The following is a 9,234-nucleotide window of genomic DNA, read 5'->3' as shown; positions in this document are numbered from 1 at the left end:
TATGGCCAAAAGTGTTCAATTCAATTCAATTCAATTCAATTTTATTTGTATAGCGCTTTTTACAATAGACATTGTCTCAAAGCAGCTTTACAGAAATTTCAACATGGTATACAGATATTAAAGGTGCGAATTTATCCCAACTGAGCAAGCCACTGAGTGGCGACGGTGGCAAGGAAAAACTCCCTAAGATGTTTTAAGAGGAAGAAACCTTGATAGGAACCCGACTCAGAAGGGAACCCGTCCTCATCTGGGTAACAACAGATAGTGTGAAAAAGTTCATTATGGATTTATATGAAGTCTGTATGGCGTTAGGAGCAGCCGTAGTCCCAGCGGCCTGGAATTAAAGAAGATTTGAGCTGCATCCAGAGGCAGAAAGGATCTGGATCTCTAGTATCTCCATAAATTCGTGTGGGGCTCGGCGAAAGGAGAGAGGAAGAAAAAAGATAATTATGACTGCGAAGTAGTAGAACAGAATCTAGTCAGGGTAGGCTTGAGTAAACAAATACGTTTTAAGCCTAGACTTAAACACTGAGACTGTGTCAGAGTCCCGAACACTAATTGGAAGACTGTTCCATAACTGCGGGGCTCTATAAGAGAAAGCTCTTCCCCCTGCTGTAGCCTTCACTATTCGAGGTACCGTCAAATAGCCTGCATCTTTTGATCTAAGTAGGCGTGGCGGATCATATAAAACCAAAAGGTATTGTGGCGCGAGACCATTTAGTGCTTTATAGGTTAATAAAAGTATTTTATAATTAATGCGAGATTTTACTGGGAGTCAATGCAGTATTGATAATATTGGTGTGATATGGTCGTATCTCCTAGTTCTAGTTAGGACTCTAGCAGCTGCATTCTGGACTAACTGGAGCTTATTTATATTCCTACTGGAACATCCAGACAGTAAGGCATTACAGTAATCTAATCTAGAGGTGATGAATGCATGAACTAGTATTTCCGCATCATGTAGTGACAATATGTTTCTTATTTTAGAAATATTTCTGAGATGAAAGAAGGCTATCCTAGTAATATTATCTACATGAGCATCAAATGATAGGCTGGAGTCAATAATCACTCCAAGGTCTTTAACTGCTGTACATGATGAAACAGAAAGACCATCCAGAGTAACCATGTGATCAGAAAGATTACTTCTAGCTACACGTGGGCCTAATAAAAGTATTTCTGTTTTATCAGAATTAAGTAGAAGGAAGTTAATTAACATCCAATGTCTAATGTCCTTTACACAATCCTCAACTTTACTAAGCTTCTGTCTGTCCTCTGGCTTCGCTGAAACATACAACTGTGTATCATCAGCATAACAGTGGAAGCTAATTCCATGTTTACGAATAATTTGACCTAGGGGTAGCATATATAAAGTAAAGAGCAGTGGGCCTAAAACAGAACCTTGTGGAACTCCAAAAGTAACCTCAGTACGCATGGAGAAATCACCATTTACATCTACGAACTGATAACGATCGGTCAGATAAGACCTGAGCCAGGAGAGGACTGTTCCCTTAATACCAACAACATTTTCTAATCTATCAAGTAGAATAGTGTGATCTATAGTATCAAAAGCTGCACTAAGGTCGAGTAACACAAGCAGCGAGACACAACCCTGATCGTAAGTCAGTAGAAGGTCATTTACTACTTTAACTAACGCTGTCTCTATGCTATGATGAGGTCTAAATCCTGACTGATACATTTCGTGAATGTTATTCCTATCTAAGTACGAGCATAACTGCTTTGCTACAACCTTTTCTAAAATCTTAGAGATGAAGGCGAGATTTGATATTGGTCTATAGTTGGACAATTGAGACGGTCAAGATCAGGTTTTTTAATCAAGGGTTTAAAGTGTATTGCTTGTTTCTTCTTTTTGTTTGTTGAACATCCCATTACAGATTCATTCCCCATTTTTTTGCTGTTATAATAAGCTCCACTCTTCTGGGAAAGCTTTACACTAGATTTTGGAGCATGGTTGGGGGATTTGCTCATTCAGCCACACACTCTCAGAAAAAAAAAGTACCAAACTGTACCTTTTAAAGTACAAGTGGCGGTCGCTGGGGTGTTACTCTTAAGGGGACCTTTTTGTGCCTCTAGTTAGAAGAACAAAATTGTACCTTCTAACTTTGTACTATTAACCGGCAATTTTGTACCCCAAGGACCAATTGTGCACACTGCAATGAAGACACAAAATTGTACCTTAATAAACGGTACAATTTTGAATCTTTAGGGTATCACCCCAGTGACAGAGCCATTTTGAACCTTTGGGTGGCAAAAAAAATATCTTAAAAGATATTGAAGACATTGACATTGCTTACAGAAATGCAATTTTATTCATAAAGCTTATTTTACAAAGAGAATTACTTGAAGTTCATGACATCACATCTTGCAACAGCAGGTGCAGAAGTATAAAGCAGACATTTAAAATTGACAAACAGTAAAAACGTAAAAGTTAAAAGAACTACAAGAAATTGTTTGTCGATACTGTAAAGTAATTACAAATTCAATCAGACAAATATATATTAAAAATACTGTTTAACATTGATATACACCTTATTAAACCGTCTACATCAATACTCACTAGTGAACATTTTGGGGTTTTACAGTATTGAGCAGTTTTGTCTTCAGCAACAATACACAGTGCTAATAAATAATTTGTCATCAACACTGTATGTATTTAGGTCTATGGCCAGCAGGGGGCACATGATCCCTAATAATGGTGCTTGTTAAATCCTAAACAGACCCTCTTTTTGTTCAGAGACTATGCACTCATCAAGCATACAGTAATGAGGTACACAGGTGATATTATCAATTTTTATGGAATTTTCAGCCTTCCAAAGACTTTCAGTATAAGAATGAGAGCTTGTAATAAGGTCAGGTAATAATCTGATTTGGCTTTCCTGATAGCAGATGTATGCTACTCTGCCAAAGTCTATAGACCACCCTGAAAATTATTATTAAAGTCATTTACCTGAGAAGTAAACATTTAGCTAATTAGTTCAAACATTTTATAACTCAAATATACAAAGAAAAGTAGCTTATTATTATTTCTTTCTAGAACCACACGCAGTAGTTTATATCTGCAATAGCTGGAAACAGTCATGCAGAAAATAAGGGGCATGAACACTTTCAACTGTGTGTTGTTCCACATGTGATCACAGCAATAAGTAACCTGGATTGTTACTGAGTAGCCTATTCTACACTTCATAACCCTAACCCTAACACATCATTACAATTTTATGACTGCTTTTGTGACAGTGAATATGCTGGTTTAGCAATGTGAAGGCTTACTGACAGCATTAAAAAACTAGGACTGAAGATGGGACTGATGTGATTCCACTGCAAACTGCTCAAGACTCCATGACTGGAAACAAATCACAGCCAGTTGAATATTATAAATGAATGAATAATATAAATGAATGAATGACTATTATTATATCATACAATAATAATAATATATCTGGTATAGGGATGGAACGGTTACCGGATTCATGATAAACCCTGGACAGGGTGCCAATCCATCACAGGGCACACTCACATACCCATTCATACACTACAGACACTTTGGACATGACAATCAGCCTACCATGCAGGTCTTTGGACTGGGAGAGGAAACCAGAGTACCCGGAGGAAACCCCCGCAGCACAGGGAGAACATGCACACTCCACACACACAGGGCCACAGCGGGAATCAAACCCCAGACCCTAGAGGTGTGAGGCGAACATGCTAACCACTAAGCCATGGTGAGCATAATAATAATAATAAAAATAATAATAATAATAATAATAATAATAATAATAATAATAATAATTATTATTATTATTATTATTATTATTATTATTATTATTATTATTATTATTATTATTATTATTATTATTATTATTATACTGCACTTGCTGTTCCAATATTTACAGAGTGTGCATGCAGCAGGTAAACCCAGTGATGCTCATCTACACTTGTGACACAGACACTCGAGCAAGTGTTATGCTGTTCATTATATTTGTTTATATTGTTAATATCAAACCTGTTTAAATGATTTCAGTGTGTGTGTCAGTACTGTTTGTACATTTTCAGCACATTTTAACAATACCATGATAATACTGATAACTGTGATAGTTTTGGCCATGATAATCGTAAAATGAAATTTTCATACCGTTACATCTCTAATCTGGTATGAGGCATAGTTGAGGTCTGGGTGTTGGATAATTATAGACTTGAAAAAGGATTATACAGGACAGTACATTGAGTACATCTGTCCATTGAGTTCTACATTTATACTGTGTATATTGTTATGTGAACACTGTATATACAGTGCATCCGGAAAGTATTCACTGCGCTTCACTTTTTCCACATTTTGTTATGTTACAGCCTTATTCCAAAATGGATTAAATTCATTATTTTCCTCAAAATTCTACAAACAATACCCCATAATGACAACATGAAAGAAGTTTATTTGAAATCTTTGCAAATTTATTTTTTAAAAACAACAAAAAGAAAGCACATGTACATAAGTATTCACAGCCTTTGCTCAATACTTTGTTGAAGCACCTTTTGCACCAATTACAGCCTCAAGTATTTTTGAGTATGATGCTACAAGCTTGGCACACATATTTCTGGGCAGTTTCTCCCATTCTTCTTTGCAGGATCTCTCAAGCTCTATCAGCGTTGGTGCACAGCCATTTTTCAGATCTCTCCAGAGATGTTCAATCGGGTTCAAGTCTGGGCTCTGGTTGGCCACTCAAGGACATTCACAGAGTTGTCCTGTAGCCACGACTTTGTTATTTTGAATGTGTGCTTAGGGTCGTTATCCTGTTGGAAGATGAACCTTCGCCCCAGTCTGAGGTACAGAGCGCTCTGGAGCAGGTTTTCATCAAGGATGTCTCTGTACATTGCTGCATTCATATTTTCCTCGATCCTGACTAGTCTTCCAGTTCCTGTTGCTGAAAAACATCCCCACAGCATGATGCTGCCACCACCATGCTTCACTGTGGGGATGGTATTGGCCAGGTGATGAGTGGTGCTTGGTTTCCTCCGGACATGACGCTTGCCATTCAGGCCACAGAGTTCAATCTTTGTTCAATCTTTGGTCTGAGAGTCCTTCAGGTGCCTTTTGGCAAACTCCAGGCGTGCTGTCATGTGCCTTTTACTGAGGAGTGGCTTCCACCTGGCCACTCTACCATTCAGGCCTGATTGATGGAGTTCTGCAGAGATGGTTGTTCTTCTGGAAGGTTCTCCTCTCTTCACAAAGACACGCTGGAGCTTTGTCAGAGTGACCATCGGGTATTTGGTCACCTCCCCGACTAAGGACCTTCTCCCCTGATCGCTCAGTTTGGCCGGGCGGTCAGCTCTAGGAAGAGTCCTGGTGCTCTGACATGCATTGTTAACTGTGGGACCTTATATAGACAGGTGTGTGCCTTTCCAAATCATGTCCAATCAACTGAATTTATCACAGGTGGACTCCAATCAAGTTGTAGAAGCATCTCAAGGATGATCAGTGGAAACAGGATGCACCTGAGCTCAATTGTGAGTGTCATGGCAAAGGCTGAATACTTATGTACATGTGCTTTTTTTGTTTTTTATTTTTAATAAATTTGCAAAGATTTCAAACAAACTTCTTTCATGTTGTCATTATGAGGTATTTTTTCTAGAATTTTGAGGAAAATAATGAATTTAATCCATTTTGGAATAAGGCTGTGACATAACAAAATGTGGGAAAAGTGAAGCGCTGTGAATACTTTCCGGATGCACTGTACTGTACACATGTTTATTGTGTATATTGTGGTTGGTATACTTGTAATTTACACGGCAGAGCTGCAGAGAATACACCCAAGATTTTCAGCACCTGTACACTTGTGGTTATGGTGAAGTGACAATAAAGTGATTTGATTTGATTTGAATTGCGCCCTGGGCCAAGATCATGCAAACGGTCTGGTGGCCTCTTGTTAATGGTAACAGACTTATCACATTATTTGACAATGTGTCTGTAGCCTTTCAGGATTTCCCTGCAAGAAGGACCTGATGACTCCATATCCAGGATGTTGTACTCCATGTCTCATTCTAGAGTTACATTAAAAACATGCACACACCTATGAGATGTTCAAATGCTTACTTTTGGCCGTATAGTGTATATACACTGTATGTGCCAACACACACAAATGTGTGATTCATAAGCTCACACTACAATTTGATAAACCTTACAAGATTATTTGAACAAGGTTAAACAAGTAAGGTTAAACAAAGGTCAAAGTTTTAACCTGATTATTCCAAACCAGGGATAAGCATTTCCATAAAAGACTCCTCATTATACAAATCAAATACCTCATTGCACTCATCACTGTGAGACTTGAGATCTGCAAACGGGAATTCATCTCCACACACAACACATTTCTGAGGTGGTCCAATCAACTCGTCTCTGTTAGGAAGGCTTGTCTGGGAGAAAATATCAAATAATAATACATGTTTTCTATGAAAGTTAAAACATTCCCTGTTTGACAGTATGGAACCTATTGATTCAACGTCTAAGTTTCGTTGAAGTGGACGAATAAAAATTGACACATGACCAATTTGATTTTGAGGATCTTTCAAATACTTTACATGATATTCCTGTTGATGGGCTGATACTATAGTAAAAAAAAAAAGAGAGAGAGAAAGTAATAATTAGGCATTGCAATGTTACAGGTATTAGAGGTTGACTGATTAATCAGTTTGGTTGATAACTGTTTGCTGGATCTATCGGTTATTGGCCATAATCCCTACCAATAGTTTTTCCCAGTTACATCCGTTGTGGGAGCAGCTGAGAAGGGCCAACTGTCATTATACTGATGCCTTGTGCATATCCAGCAGTGCCATCAGCTCAGACCTGGCAGAAACCAGTGGGACGGTAGTACACCCGTCTACTGTCTGAAGAAGTCTGGTCAGAAGTGGCCTTCATGGAAGACTTGTGGCCAAAAAGCCATAACTCCGATGTGGAAACAGGGCCAAATGACTCAACTATGCATGAAAACACAGGAACTTGTGTGCAGAAAAATGGTAGCAGGTGCTCTGGACTGATGAGTCAAAATTTGACATATTTGGCTGTAGCAGAAGGCAGTTTGTTAAAGGGCTGGAGAGTGGTACAGGCAACGGTGAAGCATGGTGGAGGTTCCTTGCGAGTTTGGGGCTGCATTTCTGCAAAAGGAGTGGTGATTTGGTCAGAATTAATGGTGTCGTCATTGCTGAGAAGTACAGGCAGATACTTATCCATCACGCAATATCATCAAACATACAACGAAATTCATTAAGAACTTCATTATCTTCAGCAAAAAGAAGAACAAGGAGTCCTGGAGGTTATGGTAAGGCCCCCCACAGAGCCCTGATCTCATCATCATGTCTGTCTGGGATTACATGAAGACAGAAAAGCAACTGAGGCTGCGTAAATCCACAGAAGGACTGTGTTTTGTTATCCAAGATGTTTGGGCCAACCTACCTGCCGAGTTCCTTCAAAACTGTGTGCAAGTGTGCCTAGAAGAGCTGATGCTGTTTTGAAGGCAAAGGGTGGTCACACCAAATATTGATTTGATGTAGATTTTTCTACATGATTTGATGTAAATAAGGTATGAGAAGCGGTCTGAATATAGTCACAGCTAAAGGGTGCTATAAAAGCCTGGATTTTCTTAAAACTTTTCAACATGTAACAACATACTCACCCTCAATTTTTTTTCCTCTCCTCTTCTGTGACTTCTATACCAAATTGCATTAGCTACTTTATTAAGTGAGCTGTAGACATCTTCCCCAACTCCATCCTGAAGGCTCTTCCCAAAGCGGTTAGTATAACGGACGCCAGCCAGCCAGTCTGACACAAGTACTTTACACAGGCTTAAAGCAGGGGAACACACGAGTTAGCACAAAACAACAGAACATGGTATCGCTGTAAAAATAAGAATATATAACAGTCTCACGCATTTACCTGAGAAATGTGTGCTCCATAATAGTGTTCTGTCATAACACTTATTAAAGTGACAACAACCATAACGTTTTCATCAGCAATTCACCTTTTTCCACACTTCCGTGTTTCGTGTTTCCCGTGCTCAACACGGTGTAAATTTACTTGCGGTGACAACAACAGCCGAGCAAAATATTACATTACAACAAAAACGTTATTCAAATATCATTAACTTTATACATTAATATTTCTAAATAATGTCTGTCTTATTTTGCAGACAGGAGACATAAAGTGGTTAGAGTTTACATTTCTTACACACTTTGAGAAGATATATTTTTAACATTAAAAGCAATTTAATATAGTGTTTTGATGTTATCATGAGCTGACATACATACATTAAATTATTAAGTGTAAAAAACAAACATAAGTTAATCTAGTTCTATGGGCCTAAATGTAAAAAATTTTACAAAGGTACAAAGGTGGACGTTTCACATTGGAACCTAAAATGTTGTACCTTTATAACTCGTTATGGGTACATCATTTACCCCAAGGATCTATCGAGGACCGTTAAAGGTACATTTATATGTCTTGTTCCCGTAGGAACAAAATTGCACCTGCACATTTCCTTTTTTCTGACAGTGCAAGAGCATTAGTGAGGTCAGGCACTGATTTTGGGTGTGGAGGCCTGGGGTGCAGTCAGCATTCCAGTTCATCACAAAGGTGTTCAGTGACTTTGAAGTCAGGGCTTTGAGCATGCCACTAGCATTCTTCCACATCAAACTTGGCAAACCATGTTTTCAAGGATCTCGCTTTGGGCACAGGGGCTTCGTCTTGCTGGAACAGGTTTGGACTCCTTAGTTTCAATGAAGAGAAATTGTAAAGCTACAGCATACAAAGACATCATATACAATTGTGCGCTTCCAGCGTTGTGGTAACAGTTTGGGGAAGAACCACATACATGTGTGATGGTCAGCTGTCCACAGACTATATAGAAATACACAATAAGAAATTGTTTTCCATTTTGATGTAAATGGCACACTTTGTTCGAATTATTAATTGGTACAATGTTGCGAACATTACTTGTGGCTCTCCTGGATACCAGTACACAGTTACTACTTCCTCTAATTTTCTCATAATCACCTCCTACTTGCTTCTGGCCAGTAGGTGGATATTGGGTTCTCAGACAGTTCGATGTTGCATACCACCTCATTTACAAGCCACTTTGAATAATAGCATCTGCCAAATGGACTAATGTAAACATGAATGTGTCAGCAGTAGACAAACACACATAAAGAAGCTATTCTCTTTACAAATATATT

The sequence above is a fragment of the Ictalurus punctatus genome, chromosome 3 (genome assembly GCF_001660625.3).
Source record: "Ictalurus punctatus breed USDA103 chromosome 3, Coco_2.0, whole genome shotgun sequence".
Classification (NCBI taxonomy): Eukaryota; Metazoa; Chordata; class Actinopteri; order Siluriformes; family Ictaluridae; genus Ictalurus; species Ictalurus punctatus.
This window is presented reverse-complemented; position numbering follows the sequence as displayed.